Source organism: Emys orbicularis, chromosome 2 (assembly GCF_028017835.1).
Source record: "Emys orbicularis isolate rEmyOrb1 chromosome 2, rEmyOrb1.hap1, whole genome shotgun sequence".
NCBI lineage: Eukaryota > Metazoa > Chordata > Testudines > Emydidae > Emys > Emys orbicularis.
Window position 1 is genome coordinate 227,500,434 of NC_088684.1, and position 23,018 is coordinate 227,523,451.

Genomic DNA, 23,018 nt, shown 5'->3' on the forward strand with positions numbered 1-23,018 from the left:
GAGAACGTGAAAAGGTGGGAGTTCCCCTACCAACTCTAAGAGGCTAATTAATTAAGATGAGCACGCCATCAGGGGCTTGTTCACCTGCACATGTACCAATGTGATATATGCCATCATGTGCCAGCAATGCCCCTCTGCCATGTACATTGGCCAGTCTCTACGCAAAAGAATAAATGGACACAAATCTGACATCAGGAATCATAACATTCAAAAACCAGTAGGAGAACACTTCAACATCTCTGGTCACTCAGTAACAGACTTAAAGGTGGCAATCTTGCAACAGAAAAGCTTCAAAAACAGACTCCAATGAGAAACTGCTGAACTTGAATTAATATGCAAACTAGATACCATCAATTTAGGCTTGAATAGAGACTGGGAATGGCTGAGCCATTACACACATTGAATCTATTTCCCTATGTTAAGTATCCTCACACCTTCTTGTCATTATCACTACAAACTTTTTTTTCTCCTGCTGATAATTGCTCATCTTAATTAATTAGCCTCTTAGAGTTGGTAGGGCAACTCCCACCTTTTCATGTTCTCTGTATGTGTATATATATCTCCTTACTATATGTTCCATTCTATGCATCCGATGAAGTGGGTTGTAGCCCATGAAAGCTTATGCTCAAATACATTTGTTAGTCTCTAAGGTGCCACAAGTATTCCTGTTCTTTTTGCGGATACAGACTAACACGGCTGCTACTCTGAAACACACACACAAAATACCTTTGCCAATTACCTATTAAACTGCACTGAATCTAATTAGTCTCTTTCTCTTTAAAAAGCAAGGGAAACTCTCTAATTAATGCCCAGCACTGAATTTCAACAGAATGTATTTAATTTTGGTTTAGAACTGCTAAGGGACATGATGTATTGTGGCTGGACTTTTCAGTGTTGCTTTCATCAGAACTAAAGAAGTGAGTATAAGTGAAGTATGTTCCAAATTATTCCTTTGAGCATGAGCAAGATCACTCCTCCCCAAGAGACAGTATATGTTACTACAGTGTGACACCTTCAGAACCACCGGTGACCCCATTCCAGTAACTACAATGTTCTATCATATTCTAATTGGTGATCAGTATTTATGCATGGTTTACACTGAGGTTGGTATACAAGATCATATCTTATTCTCCCATAGGTTTTTAAGGGATGAGCATGCCCTATTTTGCATTGCCGTGACGTCAGCTGGGCTGTAGTAGCATTACCCTTTTTGTTTAATAGTTCAACTAATAAAATAATTGTGAAAGTTTAATCCACAACCAGGATGAAATTAGCTAATAGTCTATGGTTAAATAATAACAACCAAGGTCAACACTTAACTAAATATTCAGTAATCAGTGATTAGATTTTGTCGGTCGGTCTTTTTAAAGTCCCTTACTGGAGATGACCTTTTTCTTTTTGATTAGATATCTGTTCAGGCTGAGTTGTTATTGATCGAGATGCTGACCTTCCTGCCATCACGGGCGTTCCTACAATGCTAATCTTTTCGCATACTGTGTGCATGTAGCTGCTGAAAAACGTCAGAAAGATTAGATCAAACTGATGATTGCTTAGTTAATCAGCAAGATCCCATTTTTGGTATTCTGGATTGTGATTCTTTCCCCATTCTTATAAAATGCATTCCTAGCATACAACTAGAGAGAAAAAGATTCCCTGGGGTTTTCATTCTTTGGAGAAAATCCTGTGTTGCATCCTCCAGCCAAGAACAGCCCTGAATACAGAAGGGTGAGGAATGCAAAACTTGGGGAGTCTATGCACGAGTCTCTTTCCACCTCCCTGCAAAGTGGAGTTTGGCAGAAGAACGGAGAAGAGCTGAAAGGAGGTATTGTATCAGCTATCGCCCTTCACAAAGCACAGGCACAGCTGCACCAGGGTTTATTGAAGCCTAGGGACTTAAGTAGCAGCTGTGGAGTCACTCTGTGGACCATAGGAAAACTATACATCTTAACCAAGGATGGTATGGTGGGGAAATGTGACAGAGAAGAAATCTGAACCCCTACCCCACTTATACTATTTGCAAACCCTTAAAATTCTATACTTCTGAGATTACATCTGCTCCTAAAAATAATAATCCTCCAAGCCATCCCTCGCCATACCTGTAACTCTAGCTGTTAAAAGGAAATTATAATTCTACACTCATGGGTCCACATTTCCTGGGTGTGGCTTGTTCTTTTCCCCAAAGATTTTATTCTCTTCACGAGGACTTATCTTCACTCATTCACTCTAGCCTCTAGACCGCGGACTTTCCCTTGTTTAAGAAAAGGACCTTTGTTCTCTCAGTGTGAGGTGGGAACTTAAACATTCCTTCACAGGAACCAGTATGATGAGGTGAATTATGTGCATTTTTAAAAATATGCCTAGGCATGTAGCTATGCTCAACCTCATGAGAGCAACTGCCATGAGAATGTTGAGTTTAAGTCACAAGAGACAATTTAAACCACCTTAGAAGTCTGTTGAATCTAAGAAAATGCAGAGATCATGATGAAACTCTGGAATTGATTCCCCTTTCATTTGCACTGATGTAAATCAGGAATAACTCTATTGGTACCAGTGGAGTGGGAATGGTGTAAAACCAGTATAAGTGAGCCTTTCTGTCCTCTAGGTATCTAGGTTTTCATACTGTATCATGATATCTGAGCATGTCATAGTAAAATCTATGGTCTGATCTATACTAGAAAAATTAAACCATTTAAAGCACCTAGAATTAAAGCTGTGTGAATAACCGATTTTGTTGTTCATTGGCAGTTCCAAAAAATCAGTTGGGATCAACTTGAAACTGATTAATATTTGTGGACGTTTGATTTTAAATTTTCAGCAAATCAAATGGCCAGGAAATAAAGTGTTTCAGAAAAGGTAGTGACCCCCTTACCTCCAATAGCTCAGTTGTTAGGGCACTCATCTAAGCTTTAGGAGACCCAGGTTCAAACTCCCTACTCTAGCACATGGACTTGAGTCCAAGTCCCCCCTTCAAAGTGAGTGCTCTAATCCATCAGGCTATGAGATATTCTGGAACAGAGTTCTCTCCGTTTTTCCTGTTGAAGTCTTTCTACTGTGTATGAAATAATTAAATATGTATTGGGCCAGGGAGAGAGCATGAGAATGACTCTGTAAATTGGGGTTAGGGCACTCAGCTGTTGTGTGTGTGCACATAAAGAGAACCAAGGCAGTGTAACACTGAGGCTTTATTCCTTTCTCTTCTAGCACTTACTGAAAATAAAGTTCTCTAAGTTCCTAGGCACGACCCTATGAGCTATTTGTTGTAACACCACTACTGTTCCACAGTGCACCAGTGGGTTTGTGAAATCTATCAGAAATCACATTGCTTCTGTGAGCTGAACTGAGAATTTGTGGGACTGATACCAAGTGGCCATTTCAACTGAAATGGTTTAAGACAGCACTGGTGTGGACATGAGACAAAACTTAAACTGATTCAGCCTGGTTAGTGTGGACACACTGAACTATTTGTGAAAATTTTCAAGATTTTCACTTTTCATTCCAATTGCGGATAGGGGAAAAATTGAAATTTCAAAACATTTGGCAGGATGGGAAAGCCCTTTCCTGCCCAGCTCTAGTTACTATCTTGAACCATAAATTAATGAAAGTTTGTGAAACTGATGGGAAAGTTTTAACAAACCCAGCCTTAATTACTGGGTTGTAGTCAAAATCCAAAACCAAGCAAATATAATCTGATTTTTGTGTATCATTATGAAAATTTTGGACAGTTCTACAAATAACAAACAAGTGCTACAAATAACTCCAGTACAGTGAGTTAAGGATGGAGCTGATTTCAGCCTTAACTGTGAATGTCATTCTCAGCTTTGGAGGTCTTAAATCACACCCTGAATGTTACCTGCACACAATTCCATGTAGTTTAATTGCAATGCAAGTGGCTGTTTAGAGACCCATTTTCCCCTCATGGTTTATTGTCTCCTCTGGCTTCACACTGATTCATTCCATAAAGTATTTATCCTTTATATACCAAGGCATCAAATTGTAATGTTATAGCCATAGTATTGTGGCGGTTTACTGTATGCTGTATCCTATGACTGACAGCCATTTTATGGACAAGGTGGAAACAAATGAGCTTCCAGAAGGAAAAAGTATGTTTTATTCAAATCTCTGACTTAGTTAATTCTAGAAGGAAACATACATAATATTTCAGAATGAATGAATAGCTTTCTGTTCACTTGAGATGATAGTGTAAGGTTAAGGGTGAAACCCTCACCCTATTAAAGTCAATGGGAGTTTTGCCATTCCCTTTAGTTGGGCCAGGCTTTCACCCTTAGGTTAATACTGGACTGGAATCAGTAATTAGTAATTAGTATTAGAATGACTAATTAGCAAATTAGGGATGGTTGAACCAGTTTGGATTGAAAAGGAACCAACCCAAAACTGTGCCCAGAATTTGAACCAAATTATTTGTTAGGTTCAGAAATGTTCAGAAGTAGCTGTTTGGAAATATCTTGGGGAAAAGCTGTCATGGTGTTTCTGGCCCAAGTGGAAGCAAGAAGTACCAGAAATAATGGAAGACAGGGCCGGCTCCAGGCACCAGCTTAACAAGCAGGTGCTTGGGGCGGCCAAGGGAGAGGGGCGGCACCTGCGGCAATTCGGGGGCGGCAGGTCCCTCACTCCCTCTAGGAGCGAAGGACCTGCCACTGAACTGCCACCGCCGATCGCGATCGCAGCTTCTTTTTTTTTGCTTGGGGCGGCAGAAATGCTGGAGCCAGCCCTGATGGAAGAAACACTTTCTCATGCCCAGTTTTCCCCATTCAGGCCGCTCTGATTTAAAGACTATCTACTGAGTTGGGTCCCTACCTTAGGAGCCCAAATTTGAAAATGCTGGCGTATGCAACATGCCCAACATCACACACCCAGGCTGTGGTAGAATCAGGAGAAGAACCCATATCTGCTGACTCCCACTCTCCTGTTATAATCACTGACCAAAGCTGATTCCGGTAGTAAGGGGATTTCCACGATGGCACTCTCTTTGCCCTTTTGCTACTCACTGGTAGCCACGGTGATGCCATTGTTAGCCACGGTCATGCCATTGTTAGCCAATGCACATAGGTTACATGTGCCAACAAGCAATCAATAATCCTTATATAGAGTAGTTTCTCCTCAATTTAAAAGAAAAATGTAGACGGATCCCTATGAGGACAGGAGCAATAACTTTAGGCATCCAAGTTAGAAAATGTTGGGTTTAATCTTTCTATGCCTTTGTTTCCACATCTGTAAAATGAGGATAATACTTCCTCTTTACAGCAGTAGTGCCCAGAAGCCCCAACTGAGATTGTGCTAGGCACTGCAAAACACAGTAGGGAGTCATTACCTGCCCCAAAGAGCTTACAATCTAAGTAGACAAGACAACGTTGAGAGACAGGAAGCATTATTATCCCACAGCAAGGTCACACAGGAAGTCTGATGCAGAGCCAGGAACTGCTCCCAGATCTCCTGAGTCCCAGTTCAGTGTCTTGGCCACAAGACTATCTTTTCTCTCACACTTACCTACTTTTGCAAAGAACTTTGAGAGCCTCACATCCAGACATTATATAAGCACAAAGCATCATTATGGTATCTGTTACCAACTGAAGATTCACATTCCAAGATCTCATCTTACAAAAAAGCACAACAAAGCTCACAATCTGACTCATGCATTTATAAAAAATCTGTTTCTCTTCGTGTTCTACAAGAAGGACAGCAACATTTTGCAATTAATTTTGCAGAACTGAAATGATCAATATTTACAGCAACTACATGAAGCTAAAATCAGAAGGAAATTTGCTGATGGAATAACAAACTTTCATAGTGCATAATATTGGGGTCAAAATGACTCAAGAGCAGGCTAGTTTGGTTTGTTTTAAAGAAAAGCTTGTTTCATAGTATTGAAGTAGCCTGTTTTGATTTAAAATATGCAGCTAGTACGACTTGATTATACTTTCCAATGTTTTCCAGTGCTTTTGGTGGAATGACACAGGAAAGTATTTCATGGCAATGCTATAATAATACTTTGCACATATTATAATGTATTGTGTTTATAGCAGCTAAGGGTGGTAGGCACTTTACAGAACAAATGGTCCCTGCCTAAAAAGCTGCCAATCTACTTATACAGCACATTTCATCAGAAGATCTCAAACCATTTTATAGTAGGTAAGTCCGGTCCCCATTTTACAATTGGGGAAGCTAACAGCTAAGTGACTTAACTTAGCCAATGACAAACTCCTTTTGACTTCAATGAGGCCAGTATTTCACCCCAGAGCTAGTGACTCCCCAGACCTCTGCTACAGCCACTGAACAGCTCTATGTCCCCATGTTTCAGTCATATATAATGATAATACACATTATACTGCTTTATGTCAATAGGCAATGCCATGCACAATGGCAATGCTATAAATACTACTTGCTTTCATGTTTCTCTACCCTTTGATTCAAACAATATCTAAACAACAAGATGTGCCGAATTAAAAGGGAGATGGGATCTCTGAAAGGAAACCAGGACTCTCCTGTCCAAATCAGCAGTCTTTGCAAGAGTATACACACTGTGCTGAGTGCTACATGGAAGTAAATACAGAAGATAAATGATATGGCTATTTTAAGAGTCTGTGGAAGGTATGAGCCTGAATTCCATTAGCAGACAACGAGCTGTGTGTGTACACACCTCCTGGAATATTTACTCTCGCTAAACAAAGAAAAACAGAACTTGTGTGCACAAAAACAAAGTCTTTTAGTCAATAGACTGCTCTGAAAAATCAACCCCTAACTCTGCAGAACTATTTATTGGCAGCTGAGAAAGAAAACAACAGCATGGGAGCACTAAATTCATGTGATCATAACAACTAGTGGTGAGTGAAATACTGTGGGGAAAATAAGTACTAGCTTGTACTTTTATCCATCCATTAAAGCAAACCCAAACTTTCTTTAAGGTTTAAAGAAATTTCAGGAACCCACTTTTGCCTACCATTCCATTTGCCCCAAATGCCAGGTCCTTTTGGATGTTCCTACAGAGCAAAGGTATGCAAATTTCCCCCAGGAGCCTCATGGCAAGGGGAGGGAGGGAGGATCCCTTGATCTTCTGAATTTACAAACATTGTGCAACATGGGGCACAACTGGGGCAAAGTCACAGAATGCAGCTGAATTTTAAAGGGTCAGTGTCTGCAAGGCCCAGTCAAGGAGTTACTACTATAGCAAAGAGACAGAAGAAAGCAAGCCAACAGCTCCTCAAAGAAGAAACCCACCACTGGAGGGAAAGGAGGCAAGTCAGCTGCCTCAAAAGAGATTCAGTAATTGGAAGGCATGACTGTGCCACCCATCCAGCATCACCTCCAGGGCTGAATCTCTCCATACTGAAGAGGTTGCCACCTCAATAGCACCATCCCGACCCCCACCCTACTCCTTAAAAGTTTTTTACAGGGCTTGGATTAACAGTACAACAGGATTTGAGTGAGGAGGTGGGATGAGCTGGTCAAAGATGCTATTCACTATCCTAACATAAGAAGTATTTTTTCCACTCTGTTGGGCACCAATGAGGTTTCAGCTGGAGTACTGTGTCCTGTTCTAGACAGCACACTGTAAGGAAGATGTGGACAAATTGGAGAGAGTCCAGTGGAGAGCAACAAAAATGGTAAAAGGTTTAGAAAACTTGACCTATGAGGAAAGGTTAAAACAACTGGGCATGTTTAGTCTTCAGAAAAGAAGATTGAAGGGTCCCTGAAAACAGTCTTCAAATATATTACGTGCTGTTACAAAGAGGATGGTGATCAATTGTTCTCCAAGTCCACTTAAGGTAGCACAAGAAGGAATTGGCTTAATCTGCAGCAAGGGAGATTTAGGTTGGTTATTAGGAAACTATAAGGGTAGTTAAACTCTGAAATAGACTTCCAAGGGAGGCTGTGGAATACCCGTCATTGGAGGTTGATAAGGACAGGTCAAACAAACACCTGTCAGCAACGCTCTAGGTTTACTTAGTCCTGACTCAGAGCCAGGGCAGGACTAGATAACCTCTCAGGGTCCCTTCCCGCTCAACATTTCTGTGATTGTTCTGCCATTATTGTATTGATTGTAATGTATAGCCAATTGATTGGCTATACTTGTGGTTCAATATTAACAATGTTCAAAGGACCAAATAACCAAGCTCAGCCAAAGTTATTGTCTAAAGGCAAAACAGTATGATACAGGAAAGAAAATATATGGAGATATACCTATCTCATAAAACTGGAAGGGACCCTGAAAGGTCATTGAGTCCAGTCCCCTGCCTTCACTAGCAGGACCAAGTACTGATTTTGCCCCAGATCCCTAAGTGGCCCCCTCAAGGATTGAACTCTCAACCCTGGGCTTAACAGGCCAATGCTCAAACCACTGAGCTATCCCTCCTCCTGAAATAGCTAATACATCACCAATCCTTCCCAGGAACTGAACTCTCGCAGTGTGTTCAATTCACCTTACACAGAAGATGTGCTCCCCAGAATATGCCCCTAAAATCATATAGATATACACGGTGCTTGTTTACAAGTTAGTTAGCGCTTTATATTGCACCCAAGACTGTATTCCCCAATTACTTTGTTTTTCTGATAACAAGGCGCACCCATCTTATCTCTGCTTTTCAGACACAGCATTACAGACTAGTTGGGCCATGAATGCATGACTTTCCTGTACCAGGGTAGAACATCAATGTTTCTTGTCTCTGATAGGTTTCCTATCTGCCTATGCCAAATGCTGAGATTACTCCTGAAGGCACTCTGCACCAAAGAATTAAAAATTCTGCACACCGTATTTTAAAATTCTGCAAAATTCTGCAAATTTTATTTGTCAAATAAATGTGGAGGCTCCAGCATAGCATTGGGGAGCACAAGCCACTGGCTGCACAGAGGTGGGAGATCACTATGCAGCTCCCTCCTCCCGGGACATAGACTCAGCGGTGAGGCTGCACCCAACCCTGACACAGCGCAAGGACCGGGCCTGCCCCAGAAACCCCCCAGGGCCCTGCCCCTCTGTTTCAGTTGCACCAGGTGTGGGCAGGCAGGCTCAGCAAGGAAGGATCCAAGTGTGAAGGGACTTAGTGTGGGAGGATCCAGGTGTGGGTTGAGAGGTTTCTGTGTGGGGCTATCTGGGTGCGGGTGGCTCAGTGACGGATCCAGGTGTAGGGGGGAGCTGGATGCATAGACGCTTGTTGCGGGGTTCTGGGTGCAACGGTAATGGGACTCTGCAGGGGGGTCCAAGTGAAGGTAGTTGTGGCTCAGCAGGGTGGGGGTCTTGGTGTAGGGGGGATAGAGCTCGGCGGGGGGTCTGGGTGTGGGGAGCTCAGTGGGGGTCCAGATGCTGGGGCAATAGGGCTCAGTGGGGTGGGGATCCAGGTGCAGCTGATAGGGGCTCATTGGGGTGGTCCCAGTGCAGGGGTAGTGGGGCTTGTCGGGAGGGATTTAGGTGTGGCGGGGGTGAGGCTCGATGGGAGGGTCTGGGTGTGAGGGGGTCTGGATGCACGGGGGTTGGGCAGATAGAGGAGCATCCCCCCATACAGTGATCCCTCCCCCTGCAGCAGAGGAGCGATGGGTGCAGTTTGTAGAGCTTCCTACAGCCAGGGGAGAAATCTGGCGGTGGGTCTGACACAGTCCTGGATGCTGTGCAGAGGAAGAGGAAGTTCCGTCCTCCCCAGCCCAGCCGCGACTAGCAGCTGAGCCCAGTGCAGGGTAGGAGGCACCAGCGGGTTCTTTCCCAGTCCCGCCCTCTGCCCCACAGTGATTTACCTCTCTGCCGGCTGCCTTGGGCACCCAAAACATACTGCTGGGGAGGATCATATGACCACTCTTGTGGATTCCCTTTGCTTCCTCATCAAAAAGTCATTTTTCTGTGGGGAAGCAAATAAATCTGCAGGATACATAAATTCTGTGCATGTGCAGTGGTGCAGAATTCCCCCAGGAGTATGAGATGCACTGCCACCAGATATTGTGGGATACTTAGCATAAGTGAGCAAGAGTAAGCCTAATACACTTTACCATGATTATCCATCACAAACACACCCACCCAATATTAATACCACCTGCACAATACATATTAATGTGGGGGGTATGTATATGTGTGTGGGTGTATGTAACCTATGTGCATTGGCTAACAATGGATCACCATGGCTTACAGCAAGTAGCCAAAGGGCAAAGAGAGTGCCATTGTGTCCGCTGCCAGGGCAATGGTAGTAAAAGTAAAGTGAATGTTCAGCATAAAAAGAGAGAGCCAAGACAGTGCAACATTCAGGCTTTATTCCTTCCTTCATAAATACTCTCCTCTCTCACGAAGCACTTCCTAAAAGAAGAGTTCTCTACGTTCCTAGACATTACCCTGTACATAGGTTTAACATCATGCTCTAATATCCACTAATGGGAAGCTACTGTAACAGTGAGCATTTCAAAAAGTATCTGATCCTAATCGTTGTCTCAATCCTTTTTCATCTCACTGAACACATCATAGCAAAATGGCTACCTATTTACAGAGTATTGTTGGATTTAACCTAGGACCTGCTCATATCTCCCTAGGGAAATCCTGCAGGAGGATCTAAGGGGGAGCAAATTCCTCCTTCATTGTTCCGTTGTATGGAGAATTGGGCTGCTCCTACCTCCTGTGGAACAGGACATGAGGAACTGGCCCATGAACTCTGTGGATCTCAGGGAACCTACAGAAAGAAAGGATCATCCATTCCACCTCCACTCTGGGTCTTGACATGCCCCCTTGGCCCACCATTCCATCTCCACTCTCTCCACACCAAAAAGTGTGGCACAGACTGCTTTTCCTCTAGCAGAAAGACAGTTTCCAATTGGTTACAACTTATTTACCCTTTGGAATATGACAATATGAAAACTTTCCCATGGAAAAAATGCATATCTGTGTACATGACGGAGCATTGTCACATGTTACTGTTTCTGAGACAGAAGTGTATGCAAACTAACAGGAGAGTCTTTTTAAAAGTCTGTTCTCAGCCATGAGGCCAATTAAAAGCTTTTCATTAAAAATGGCAAGAAAAATTGTTAAGCAAATGTGGCTCATTTCCTTTTTCTCCTTACTGATGTAAACTTGTACAAAACTTAAGATACATTTCACACTGGTAAATGCTACTAGATATATATTAAATAACAATAAAGAAGGAAGTTTTAAAAAAATAAAAAAAATGGTTTGGAAGTGAAGTATTGATTTTATTATTTCATTCCTTTAGGAATATCGCAGGTTTATTCTGCAGATTCTACAGTGTAGATCCTCTTAAATGCATTTATTTTTATTCATGCTAACTTTGAACAAAATGTATTTAAAATGGTACCTTTGTGAGAACTACAAAATCTCCAATACAAAAACCAACACTCTATTTTCACCTTCATTCAGAGAAAAGAAGCAATCTTCCTCTTAGCTCAGTACAATAAGCAGAAGGCATTCAATGGTGAATTTTCTCTAAACCCGAAAGCAAAGGTCTACACAAAAAGACGAGATAAATCAGAGTAGTCTGAAAGGACAGATGCTCATCTGAAAAAATAGCTGTGTGCCAGTTATTCAAACTGTAACCTTCTGAAACTAACATCCTAACTGGTAGTAGGAATGGGAAAGGAAAGAAATTCAAACAAAACTAAAATGGCTCACAGAATGTTAAATAAAGCTAATAAACTCAGCTTTATCAACCTTACATGTCCCTGAACAATTAAAAAAGCGTATTCTACACATGAAAGCTTTTTCAACTGGGCCCTGATCTACACTAGAAAATTAAATCAGTTTAACTACGTTGGTCAGGGGTGTGAACAATCCACATCCCGAGCGGCATAGTTAAGTCAGCCTAACTCCCCATGTAGCACTGCTAGGTTGACAGAAGAATTCTTCCATCAACCTAGCTACCGCCTCTCAGGGAGGTGGATTACCTACACTGATGGGCGAACCCCTCGCTTTAGAGTAGGTGGAGTCTACCTGGAAGCGCTACCGTGGCAAAGCTGTGCAGCTGTAGCATTCTCAGAGTAGACAAGCCTTAAGAATTCTATCCATTATATTTTTACTTATGGTCTGTACTATCTGGGCCCAATTCTCTGCTGCTCATAAGCCCCTTTAAACCATTCTAGCAGTGTGAAGTGGCTTTGGCAATGGCTTTTTCCCTCACTACCCTAGACCACCTCTAGGAATCTAAGCTTCCTAGATGGTGCAGAATTGATGCAATGGTGCTACTCTGCTTCCCTACACAGCCCCTAAAAGATGAGGGGTGCTTGGCTTAGGATAGGAAAGTGACTAGAGTTAATTGCACTCTTCTCAGCTGCCAATGGGCTGCAAGCAGCCCAAGCAATAAGTTAGAGCAGCCCTGTGGACCAGAATACTGGGAAGCTCAAAGTTGGCTTAAGTCCACCTTCCTGTACTGAACGCAGGAATGAAGTCTCAGAGAATCAGGCCTCCTAAATCCTGGGGAATTTACACAATTTGCATACATTGTTCTAATGCAGCAAGCTTTTATATATAAATATATATTTACAGTTACCCTCCTTCAAATTTCTTACAAAGAGCTATCCCTACATACCCACACCCACACCCAACATGGAATCAACTTGAGATATTTACTGTTGACAGCCAGTTAAGGAATTTCACAAGGGTTATTATAAACATCTATTGATAACTCACAACAATCAGAATTCCTATATCAATGAGGCATTGGGAAGCAACAAGACTAGCCCCCCAGTTAATTTTTCATAAGCCCTTGTAAAACAGGTTCTTGCCAAAAATGTGTGCTAAAAATAGGAAGGAAGGAGGAAAACTATGTTTGGATGACTAATAGATTGATTTTCTGTTTAGATTGAAAATTCATCATGGCTTATTGTGAAAGGCGTTTTTTCAATCACATTATCTGGCGTCATCCCAGAGAGTGACAGTAGCTTAAAGACTGCTCTTAGTTCAGTTTCCATCAAAAGGAGGCTGCTGACCGGGGTTCTGATAGCTTTATTGCCTTTCATTTTATATGGGCTTCTCTTTTAACTCTGGAGGAAATAATGGCTTTATTTGCTTATGACTGAAAGACAATTTTTAGGTCTCTTTTCTTTATAAAATCTGTTCAAAATATGAAATTAAAGCAAATTTTAAACAAAGAAGGACATGCAGGGCCAAAAGTCATTTCCTGAACTGAGTAGTACATGTTTTACTGACAATGCATATTGCTGAAAGACAGACCTGGGAGAACAAAATGGGGATCTAGTTTAACTAGGTTGAAAAATAAGAAGAGAATGAATTGTGAAGGGCAGGAGTGTTAGTAAGGAAAGCAAAAACTAAAACAAAAGGTGACAGGGGTAGAAAAGATTGGCGTAGTATCAAGAATCTGGAGAACTGTTAGAGAGATGATGCAGATACATTCTAAGAAAAGAGACTAAAAATAACTAGTGCCCTTCTGTGTTAATGAACAGAATGCAAGAGGCCAAATGAGTAGGAACCAGAGACTGCAAGCAGAAGGCTTAGAACAGCATTACAGCTGAACAAGCACAAGGCTCATGACCCACTGGCTCAGCTGCTACAGCCTGATAGTTTCCTTGGTTCCGGTAGCTCTTTCATTCCTTATTGTTTTGTTTTTGTGAAGTTACAGCCACCTGCTGGCAGTATTCTCTCATTGCTACCCTGACAGCTTGGTAAACCTCTTCATATGAAGAAACGGCATCACCAAAAACTCCCATAACTCTGAATATTTCCAGACTATGTACCGATCTATAGATTTGGTTAGTTTACTTGTCTTTTGCTGTTTTCCAATGTGACTAGCCAGATAGCAGCAGCCCTATCTTAAGGCTGATCCACCTACTAAAATTAGAGCCCCCCTGTACCACTGCTTTTGTGAAACTTCCCTGCTGGGGCGGGGGGGGCTGGTGTGTGTATATAAAGTCCTTGACAAATTTGGAATCCACTGGAGCAATAAGAAAGTTAAAGTCAAATTAATCAGAATAGATTCCCTAGATGAGAGACAGTCATTGCAGCTGAACAAACCTTTAGGGAGTAAGGTTGCCCTTGAAAAATATTTGATGAAGCTGCTGTGCTAAAAAAGGAAAAAAGCAATGAATAAAATAGTCAGCCGAATGTAGAGGGCCCCACTGTCTCAGTTTGTTAAGCAGGCTGGGGAGAAGACCTTGCTAGGGAGACTTTTGTTTTAAATAGATTATAAACAACTAAAAAAAAAAAAAAGACAGCTCTAGAGGCCCGTCGTATTATAATAATAATAATGGAAAAGCTGGTTTTGAAAAGTGTTTGGTAATAGCCTTTATAGTTATGGATGCTAACTTCAGTGTAGTCAAAGCACATGCTTCAGGATATACACTGCTCACTGCAAGGGGCAGGAAGGATTTCTTCCCCAGACTTCCACCCAAAATATGTAGGTTGTAGGGCTTTTGCAGTTACAAGGTGAGGGTAGCGATGGCCTGAATTTTAGGACTCATCTCAAGCTGTAAATGACCCTTATACTTTGGGAATTCCTCTTGCTCCCAGACAGTGAAGGACTAAACAGTGCTATTGTATATCCTCTCTTGAAGTTCACATTCAATCCTCCTGAAGGCAGCATCATTCTGATGTGACTATCTCTGGGCAATAAAAGCCATGAATTCACTTTGATCATTTTCCTGACCCTTTTCATTCATTCTCTATGAAGCATAAAAGTAAGGGATTTAAAAAAAAAATCAGTAATTTGCATAAAGATACAGTCTTGTGATGTCATGCAAATGTGCTCCTGCAAAGGATTACACTGGTCCCACCCACTTGAAATCTGATCTACCTCCTCCCATTCCTACATTTCAGTCATCCAATCAGGCAGCAGAAGTATTACCATGTAACTTAGCAGACCAATCAGACACCTCAAATAGCAAATAGTTGAAAACAGGATGTAAGCCAATAGCTTTCCAGCGATGAATTATGTTTCCGTAAAATGTTTGTTCAATAACTTCAGATTATGAACAAAAGAACTAAATATGTAATCTATTTCAAATAGTTTGACCAGCTGTAGAAGAGACACACCAAATGATAGAGAAAACAACCTAGCTCATGATTGGGGGGGAAAGCTTAGAATAACCTGTCATTTAAACAGTCAGTGTGTTCTCAGACTGTCATTACAACATTTCTCACATAAAGAGTAAAAATAATAGGCTTATCGGGGTATTTATCAGCCCTCCTGTCATGTAAAACGAATGTATGTCCTCAGAGGAATATTAATTTTATATCATTAAGAGTATAATTCCATTTTCTGCAAGCTCAGTCTTTAAAATTGGATCCCACTTCTCCACATTACTTAGCACACTGTTCTTCACAAAGGTGTTGGGTGCCTCTTTTATCAGTGTGATGGTAAAGAATGGCAAAGCTATCAGTGGTGATTCTCTACAGTTCTGCTCTTGTGTGCTTCTGAGCACCAGTAACTACCACTGAAGTCAGTTACACACTTACACATACAACGGGGGATGCAGTAGTCAGGACTTCTTAGAATCAGATTAAGATGTTCACAGAGGTGCTGAGCACCAGTCATTCCCAATCTGGAGCTGGGTATAGCTGGCATCAGTGGGAAGTGCTGGGGCTTGGCCCTTCTCTGGATCAAGCCCTTTATCAAAATATGGTCTTTGCCATAATAAAAGTTAGGTGCACACTATCTAAAAAGAACAAATCTAAAGAAATATCTGGCAGCCTCCGCACATCTTCTAACTCAATGGAAAATTAGAGCAAGACACACTAACTTCATGCCCACCCCAAGAAACAGTCTGTATTTGAAAGAAAAAAATCACAAGTGTTTGCAAGGACTGTTAATTTTGTTGAGAAAATTTTAAATACTCTTTTGTGCAGCATTAACATAAAAAATGGCTAACACAAAATGGATGCAACTGACCTAAAGATTTCTAGGATTTGGAGTTGCATGGTACATTTTTAAGGTAGCTGAACATTATGAATTTAGTTATGATGCTGATGTGTGGATTTGTATCTGATTGCATGCCGGCTCCAGCATTTCTGCCGCCCCAAGCAAAAAAAAAAAAAAAAAAAAAAAAGCCGCGATCGGCGGCAGCCGTTCAGCGGCAGGTCCTTCGCTCCTAGAGGGAGTGAGGGACCTGCCGCCCCCGAATTGCTGCAGGTGCCGCCCCTCTCCCTTGGCCGCCCCAAGCACCTGCTTGTTAAGCTGATGCCTGGAGCTGGCCCTGATTGCATGGAGTCTATGTTATCCAAACTTTCTGCCCAGTTTCAAATCTTCTGGCAAAGAGGTGGGACATTGTGCTGTGTGTGTTATTTTAACAACTGTAGCGATCGGTTTCTCAAATAGGCAAAAAGTTATAAATAACACATCCTTTTTTGTCATGGCCATACTCCTCACAATGCAATTATGCTGCCTCACACTGTTATACTGTCAGAACTCCCAACAAGCAGAGCCAGGCCTATAGGATGCTTGGATAGGAATCCTCCAACAAAAATATACAATGCTGCAGGATGGGTTGCTAGCAATTCAGTAAGTGACACTCTTTCCTCTGAGCCAGTACAACTAATACCCTAGACAAATGTTAGGATATATTTTTCTGTTGGACGTGTCATCCTGGAGACAAGACATAAAACTGAAGTCCAGACTACTAGTAGTCATGAAAATTCCCATTCCCGTCAGTCAGATCAAATTACAATCTGAATAATTACATTCTGCTTGCCTTACCTTGCCCTGCAGTTTCATTTGGATATGTAGTCTTCTTTGCTACCTGCTCTATATGCTGTGCAGTCCTGCACATTGTTAAATAATGGCTGCACTCTTCCCCACAGACTGAGACCTTTCAGTGGGGATTCTAGCTGCATTTCACTGGCGGAGTTATTTCCACACATATTTTATAGAGCACTCTGAGATCCTAAGGGATGAAAGGTGCTATATAAATGTAAATTGTTGCTGTTGTTATGCATGAACTATAGCCAGGTTTTAAACTAGACTGACTATGAAAGATAGCATCCCTTCTGACCTTTACTGATGAGAACCACTAAGATTAGAAAATCTCTAAACTGTTTGGACATGAAGACAAACTCCAGCTCTCAGCCTCTGGTGGGTAATAGCTTTACTCAAGGTGAGAGCATTTCCTAAGACAACAAAGAACAGAGCTTGAGGCAGTATGGTCAAGAAGTTGGGATCGTGGCCCCCCAAATCCAGAGACCCGCGTTCTAATCCTAGCTCTGCCACTAGCTTCCTCTATGACCGTGGTCAAGTCACTTGACCTCCTTTTTCCCTCCCACCCATTGTTGGGCTTGTCTATCTACATTTTAAACTCTCTCACACTTTATGCGTGTACAGTGCTTGCCACAATGGTGCCTTTATCTCAGGTGGGGGCACTAGACTCTACCACAATAAAAACAATAAACAAGAATAATTACTGAGCAAGAATCAAATGTGCCATAACAGCTGCTTTCATCTATAGCCTGGGAAAATTCTTCTCTTCATTCAGCCAGCCTCAAAAATTCTGTACCTTTAGCAAGTGTTAGCAAGGACTACAACTAGATCTGACTATTATCAGCTGAAAGAGGAATATGGCTATCAAAAGACACCCGATCAAGTACATCAGACTAATTTGCTAACTATTTCTTATCTCTCACTTTAATAAATCCTGACATTCTTACAGAAATCATTGCTTAGTGAATGTGTGATTAGTGATGATGAAAATATACACATGCCTGTAGTTATATTAGTTAGTAAGCACTGAATCTTAGTGAATAGTCAGATTATCCAACTGGCAAGAATCCCAAGAGTTCTGACACAAAGCTTCTGAATTATTTTATATGAAATGTTATTACCAAAAGTGTATTCCTCTTTTTTCAGCAGACAAGAGCCTAAAGAAAATGCTTTTTCATTAGTGTTTTTATTTGAAAGTTAAAATAAAAGAATGACTAATTAATCAGTTCACAGGTGGCATCCTGGCTGTTTGCCAGAATACACAGGGGTGTTATACAAGCTACAGTACTTCAGCACACCTATTGGACTAAATTCACTCATGGGGTAACTCCATAGAAATGTAATATGATGGCACTATGCATCACGCTGGTAGTCAATGGGATTATACTATGGATGGGATTGACCCATTTTGCTATTAGCCAAGATGGTCAGGGATGCAACCCCATGCTCTGGGTGTCCCTAAACCTCTGACTGCCAGAAGCTGGGAGTGGACAACAGGGGATGGATCACTTGAATTTGCCCTGTTCTGTTCATTCCTTCTGAAGTCTCTGGCATTGGCCAGTGCCAGAGACGGTTAGACAGACCTTTAGTCTGACCCAGTATGGCTGTTCTTATAGCTGCCAGTAAGTTACCTGTTCCTGCTGTGTGCTGAGTCAATCTTTTCTGAAGCACTCTTCCTCTCATGTGGTTATTCTAAAATATTATGAAGTATGAATTTAGTGCTTGCAAAAGATGCAGAAACTAGCACCTCTGAACTGAACTGCATATGGCTTCCCCACCCATACAGCTCTCCTAATACTCCTCACTTTTGACACAAAATACCTCTGCTGTTCTAGTCTTGCACAGAGATTATCAGTCAAGCATTGGATTTTTTTATATGTGCAGATGTCCCTTAGGAAGAGACCAAATATGACTTCATGACTCATGACCTATGACAGGATTTCAGTCTATTCTAGAGAAGGGAAAGGCCAGTGCATTGATACATAGCTCTCTCAATGTGATTCTGAACAGGAGATGCAGCTTACTCATGATGGATTCATCGTTACAGAAATCACCCTATGTGATATACTATATATAGCCACAATGGCAGCTTCAGGCATAGGCTGAGTACACCTGAGAGGTCACGTTCCAACTGATGTCAAAATGTCTCTGAAGTTGAACACAACCTGTCCGGTTCTACAGTACCATGCCAGTGTCAGCCAGTATTTTGAGCTTTATCCTCCTACACTCCTCACAAGTGTTGTACAAATATAGTCCAGGAGACTAGGCTCAATCTTTCCTCCCTCCACTCTGTGCACATGCCCCATTTTTGTATAATATAGCAGGTCTGGACAGAGAGGCAGAAGGGCCCCTGACGATCCCCATATTTACCAGGCACACCACCTCAGAAGTGCAAGACTACTGTGGGGGCAGGGTGAGAAGGGAAAGGAAGAGAAACAGGAGAGAAGGAGCAAGCATGGGAGAGAAGATGTACTGATGCATGAGAGAAAGGGGTGGGCCCTGTGTGGGTGAAGAGAGAGATAAAATAATGGAAACATACAGAGAGGAAGGGTGAAAGAAAACTGGAAAAGAACAACTGAATGGAGAAAAGGAATGAAAGTAGGACAGAGCAGAAGAAAAGGCAAAATAAAATCATTAGTATTTTAACACATATTTTATTACAATCAATTAAAAGTGTCCAATTTTTGTTAAGGATAAATATAGTTGACTTTTTTATATTTGACTTGGGTGGAGGTAGGGGATGAAGCACAAATTCTATGTAGGGCATTAATATGTCTAAGGCTGGCACTGCATAATTCTATGCAAAGGTCAGGTGTCTAATCTAATTCTTTATATCTGCCAGCAGTCTTTGATATTGCAGATAAACTATTACTCCTCACTCCCTGCCGGGGTAGATGGAGTCACATTTAAGCCGTTCTGTTGTTTCCTTTCAAACAGACCCCAGAAGGCGATATTTAGTTATTGCTCATCTGCCCCAAAGACTCTTATGTGCCATAGGGTTTTTTCTTGTCATTCTTCCCATTTAACATGTATGAGAAGCCAAAGGGGAAGCTAGTGAGACAACTTGGGCTACTATGCCATCAATGTGCAAATGACATTCCACTTTGCATTTCTTTTGCATTGGACTGTAATGTTGCAGTAGTTTTCCTTTCTCAGTTCTAAGCTACAATAGGGGCTTAAGATAAAAGTGAATTGTCTGAAGCTCAAGGCAAGTAACATGCAAGTGATGCTGGTAGGTTGGGGAAAACATCCATAAGCTTCGTCAGAGACGCTTACCTTCTCTATTGAGGGGCTAAGCTCATCTTTTACTAACTACATTTGCAGTCTGGAGGTCTTTCCAGATTCCCATAGAGCAGCCAAAAGAACCTATTTTTCTATTTGCTCTTTGCTAAAAGGTCATATATCCTTTCCTCTTGGGTGAAGATATCACCAGTTACCCTTGCCAGAACAGATTATTGCCATGTCTCTATATGTGACTATCCTTGAAGGCTGTTCAGAAATTTCAACTAGCACAGAATTGAGTTGTCTGCTTACATGGTAGGGCTTCTCATGTTAAATATATTACACACTCGCTGCCATTTTATTTCTGTATCCAACAATAGACTGTGCCCTATAAATCCATGTATATGTTGGGTCTTGGCTCTCCTTAGAGTCCACCTTTCTCCTGGCGCACTGTGCTAACAATTGAGATAATCTGAAAGGCTCTAATAGTCCCCACATTTGAACTCAGGGAGGCTGAAGACAGAGGGTTCTCAATGGAGAGCCTTTGGCTTGTGCATTCATTTCTGTCATGGTCCGACAAAGTGCAGGCTTTCTGGGTTTCAGAATATATTGCAAGTCTCATCTTTTTAATGAGGCCCTTGTTTGAGGATGGTGGTTTTGGGGGGCTGAGTTTTATTTGTGAAAGGAGTTAGCAGGGGTGGGGTTAGTTGAACTTTGGACGATATTGGTATTTAATGACTGAATATGCCTCAGAGGCTGCACTGGCACGTTTTGAATGAATTGGCGAAAAAACCTACTTCATATTTAATTTTCCTCATCCCGATCAAACATACTCATTCAAGATCAAATAAGAGTTATCTTTTCTTAGTCTGCCCGGACAGGTTGAGATTTTCAAAGCAGTGTAAGTGGTTTAGATACATCTTCCATTCATTTTAATGGAAGTTGTGTGTCTAAATTCTTGACACAGCCCTGAATAATCTAAACCAGAGCTGTTATTTGATCTTGGGATCAAAATCATTGGCCTTTATGTCTAACTTTATAATTGTTTGAATGTGGTAATTCAGAATGGTGGCTAGTACCATCACATAACAGTATTATGCTGTATTACCCTTTAAGTGGTTTAAAAGCAGACCTGATGCAATCTGATACTGATTCCGCTCCCAAAATTAACATGATTTGGTAAGAACTCAACTCCACTTCTGGGTAAAACACTGAAAAGCTCTGAAAGTGAATTAACTGCCTATTTGACATCCAAAAATTTCTCAAGAAAGTTTCCCCTGGATTAAATATCCCATGTTTTCTGAATGGAAATGAGCAATATCAAGAGGAAGTTGAAGGAAATGCCACTGTTGTACTAAATCAATTTGCTGCCTGAATCAGCTATACAGGAACTCAAGAATCTCCTTTAAGAGATTTCATAATCCCACAGTTAAGGGACTTGGAAACATCCCAGCTAACCTGTTAACAACAGTTTGGTAAAGTGCTGAACTTACTCTCTCAATTGTCTTGTCAAATATTGTCTGTTGGATTGTGTGCACTTCATCAGCAGTATATACCACTGTGATCAGGGGATTACACTCAAGCAGAGTGAACTCTGCAAAATATCTTGCCAGAAGCTTATTTCTGTTCACCTGCTGAGGAACTTTAAGAGTATCATAAGACAAGGTGGGCCATTGCCTTTAGATGTGCATACAACACTGGTGAGTTTAAGGTCACTACCTCCAGAACCTAAGAACTGGTACATAGTGTATATCTCAGTAGACCACATATCCCACGCTATGTTAAGTTGACTCTCTCTTTTAAAAGGTTTTTATGTACATGGAACTGTATGAATAAGTAAAACAGAACATTAATCCCAACAACAGTATTGATAGGGGCCAGAAAAAAATGTTCTGTGGAATGTTTGAAAATTAGAAAAGTAACATTTTTCTACAGTTTCTCTTTCCTTTTCTCTCTGTCTTCTTTCCCCTCCAACTCCCCCATAAGAACACAAGAACAGCTATTCTGGGACAGACCAATAGTCCATATAGCCCACTACCCTGTCTTTTGACAATGGCCAATGCCAGGTGCTTCAGAGGGAATGAACAGAACAGGCAATCATCGAGTGATCCATCCCCTGTCATCCACTCCCAGCTTCTGGCAGTCAAGGGCTAGGGACAACTAGAGCATGGGGTTGCATCCCTGACCATGTTGGCTAATAATCATTGATGGGCCTATCCTCTATGAATTTATATAATTCTTTTTTTACCCCAGCTATAGTTTTCGTCTTGACAGCATCCCTTGGCAACCATTTCCACAGGCTGACTGTATGTTGTGTGAAGAAATATTTCTTTTTGTTTGTTTTAAACCTGCTGCCTATTAATTTCACTCTTTTTCAGACATCTGAACATGGATCCTGCCTTATCTTACCTAACCATCATGCATTCATTATGGGAAAACACTGTTTGTCCTATCCCTAATCCTGTACCCTTTTCCTTTAGTACACGATTAGCACCCTCAGACATCTTTCATTTATTTATACCCCAATGTGTCCAATGTCGTATCCCTATCAACAATAGTGCCTTCTGGGTTTCCTGGAAGCCTTTCTTCAAAATCTTAATCTTTCTGACCAGGAAAGAATTAACAATTTAGAGCTAACATGAAGTATTCTGCATCCCTCTCCCTTTGCCTATGATGATGATGCCTGTATTGTTTGCTTTCATTACATCCACATTTCATATCAATAAACTGCCCTGGTCAATTAAGATATTTTGTTTTCAAGTGTGGTAGCATAAAGGATCAGTTAGTGGCTGGAATTTTTGCTTGAGTGGTCTGGTCTCCCTTTAAAATACCACCTAAGATGTCACACATTTCACAAATTTGCATGTCATCCTTGCGCAGGGGCCATGCTAATCTTCTCTCCCAGGACAAGACAGAACAACAAAGAACAGAAGTGTAATCATTAATAGAAAGTGGTGGGGGAAGATATGGGCCCCTTGCAAGGATAAGAAAAGGGTGAATAAATGCTCTTGATTCACTTTGGGAGTCTCTTTTCTTTCTTTACTTACCCTTTACACATGCACCTTCACCAACCTTTGCAGAAACCTGTAACCAGGAGATCTAGTCTCTCAGCACCACAAAGTCCTGATTATTCCAAAGTAGATAGGAACTGATGTTTTC

General features: G+C 41.5%; 1 pseudogene; it reads right to left on the minus strand.

The window, feature by feature from the left end:
* Nucleotides 1–22,694: 22,694 nt before the first annotated feature.
* On the minus strand, nucleotides 22,695–22,760 carry LOC135875334 (U6 spliceosomal RNA; annotated as a pseudogene).
* Between the last annotated feature and the right edge of the window lie 258 nt (nucleotides 22,761–23,018).